At 39.7% G+C, this 2,931-nt stretch overlaps 1 pseudogene; it reads right to left on the reverse strand.

The window, feature by feature from the left end:
* Positions 1 to 706: 706 nt before the first annotated feature.
* LOC108548787 (piggyBac transposable element-derived protein 4-like) lies at positions 707 to 2,177 on the reverse strand (annotated as a pseudogene).
* Between the last annotated feature and the right edge of the window lie 754 nt (positions 2,178 to 2,931).

Raw genomic sequence — 2,931 nt, forward strand, 5'->3', positions numbered from 1 at the left:
GTACGCTTTTACTGCTTACACACTATTTGGAGGACCGTGAAGGACTGTTGCTGCCCGCGCCCTGGCACCCTTATTTAAGCATTCACTCTGTTCTTTCCCAGGCTTTCCTTCGCAATCATACTTCTTTCTTACGCAACCTCGAGGGCACGGTACTTCAAATACTGCACGCATATCTGATCTCTCGCTCTAACCTAAACATTCATTGAAATCGGTCTGGGTCTTCTTTCGTTCTGGGTCCAGACACACCTGCCACTCTTCCAGGGCCGTTCCTATTCCAATCCCACATGCATGACAACTTAGGCTACGAGATCGATGGCTCGAATATGAAGCACTCGCGATCTTAACCGTTTGAGTGCCACGGAGCGATTTTGCGCTTCTCCTCTGTCTCTCGAACAGTGCCAGTGCTCTAGGCTGCGAAACCGATAACCGCGACACGCTCGGTTTTTGTCGATGCGCGACTTTACGGTTACCACTCCATTTTAGGTAAACGTAATGAATGATACTAGTAAAAGAACGAATTTTAATTTCAGTTATAATATATAATATATAATTAAAATGCACAAATATGCTTGTCAAAGCATAATGCATGCAAACCTTTTTTACATTCTACACAAATTAGTCTAGACATTTTTATAGCACTGTTTTTTGTACTGCAAAGTACGCAACGCCTCAAGTTGCGTCCTGGTAGTTTTTCTAGTCAGTATACCTTTTTCCCCCTTATGTTTAATTCATTTTCCCTTGTTCCTAACCATTCATGTTCTATTTCCGAAATAATATTCGATATATATTGAAGTCGTGACATTGCTTCTCTTCTCACAGTTTCCTTGTACAACAAATACGAATTTAATACCATTCTTGTAAATATATCGAAGGTCACTTTTTTCCAATACTTCACTGTACGACGTTCGTCCAGATAGGTATATAACATTTTGTCCGATTCGTCTACACCACCCATATAATTATTATATGAATTGATAATCTGTGGTATTTGTTTCTTGTCTTTCTCTTCCATAGCGATTTTGAATTAATGTTACATTCGCTGCCAATGCCTCTAGAAATTAACAAAACGGGGTTCTTTGAATTCTTTTTTTCACGATGTGCACATAGAAGTACCTCGGCATTGCGAAAATATTTCGTTTCTCCAACTTTTAATTCCTTAGCTTCCTTGGGGATATCTTTCCTATTTCTCCTGATTCTTCCCGTTATATAAGTATTTTTTCAATGTAAAAATTTGGCTAACGCAGTGCTTGTAAAATAATTGTCAACATATACGTGATATCCTTTATCTAAACAATCAGCATCTTGCAATAATTTTGTTACAACGTCATGACCAAGCCCATTTTGCGAATTCTTTCATTGTGCACCTTTATAACAATAAAATGCTACACAATATTTTGATATTGCATCACATAACATCCAAAACTTAATACCCCATTTATGATGCTTCTTGTTGGGTAAATATTGTGTAATACTGGAGTGACACATCGATAGATACATTTTGTGTGGAGTGTAATATGTTTGAAAGATCCGATTGGCGTGCTCAACAATCGGATTGAATTTAGCACATGGATCATATTTTTCGGGCCCCGGTGGAAGACATTTTTTATTATCAACGATATGAAAACATCTTAAAATATTTTGAAATCTGTTCCTTGAGAACATCTTCTTAAACCAAGGAATTGCTCTAGAACTTTCAGTCCAATATGAATATATTGTTGGTCTATTTGTTATCCCCATTTCCAATAGTACGGCTACAAATGCCTTCAGTTCCAGGATAGTGACAGGATACCAATTTACCATTCTAGAGTTATCAGTCCACCAAATCCACATGATTTTGATAACATTTCTTCTGCATATTCGTTTGTTTCCTCAACCATCATTGCCCAAAGAGAATTTGTGAAAAAAAGATTAAAATATTCAATCGGTTTGGCTCTATTAGATAAACGGCATCGCGGTCCCGACATTTCAATGAATTGAAATGAATTGCCTTGGTCAATGTATTCATTTTCCGTAACCATGATATATTTTGAAATGTCTCCAGTATTAGGAATATTATTGTCAGAAACAGAATCGTCGATAACATTAATCCTTCTTCTTTTAAAAATAATAACTTCACTATCATCGCTATCGTAATTCGAATCCTCTATTATATTGCTCGTCTTACGTTTAGAAGGCATTTAATTGCTGAAGGGCATCAAATAAAAATATAAAAAAATTATACTGTAGAATACAAAAAAATAGTGAAAATTTTACTGTACATACCTTTTATATATGCAATAAAATATTTAAATTATATTCTTATATTATATGACGCAACCCAGACGCTGATAAATCTGTACTTATGCTCAGAAAGATGGCAGAACAACAATGAATTGAAACAATTACAGCTACTGTATCAATCTGAAAACAGCGCAATAGCGCTCCTTGGCATTCTTGGAGAGGGAATAAGACAAGCGCTATCGCGCCGCTTGGCACTCTTGGACGGGAAAACAGCAGAGACACGTGGCACTCAAACGGTTAAAACTAAACTTGAACTAATATTGTGGCGGCTAAGATTCCGCCACTACGCCCATGCGAAGGGAGCAGAGACAGTAGGGTCGCGGGGGCACCGGGTACGTCCCCGTAACGCAGCAGCAGTCGCTGCCGGTCAACAGGCATTGTCCCGCGGATGGCATTGGCTATCGTCAATGTCATGCCGGGGATCAGCCTGGGACCAGGCAGCGACGTTGCAGACCAAGGGGCATTTTAATTTACCACCTCCCTGGGCCGTCAGCACGACTTTCCCGCGCGCGGGTTGGCGGGTTTTCTTTCTACCCCTTCCGCGAACACTCGACACTTTAAAATCTCTGGAGTCAGAGGACGAAAGGACAGTTGGAAACCGTCTACAGCGCCATGACGATTGTCCCGACGAGCGCCGACGAGTGTTGCGAC

The sequence above is a fragment of the Eufriesea mexicana genome, unplaced genomic scaffold (genome assembly GCF_001483705.2).
Source record: "Eufriesea mexicana isolate 0111107269 unplaced genomic scaffold, ASM148370v2 scaffold1653, whole genome shotgun sequence".
NCBI lineage: Eukaryota > Metazoa > Arthropoda > Insecta > Hymenoptera > Apidae > Eufriesea > Eufriesea mexicana.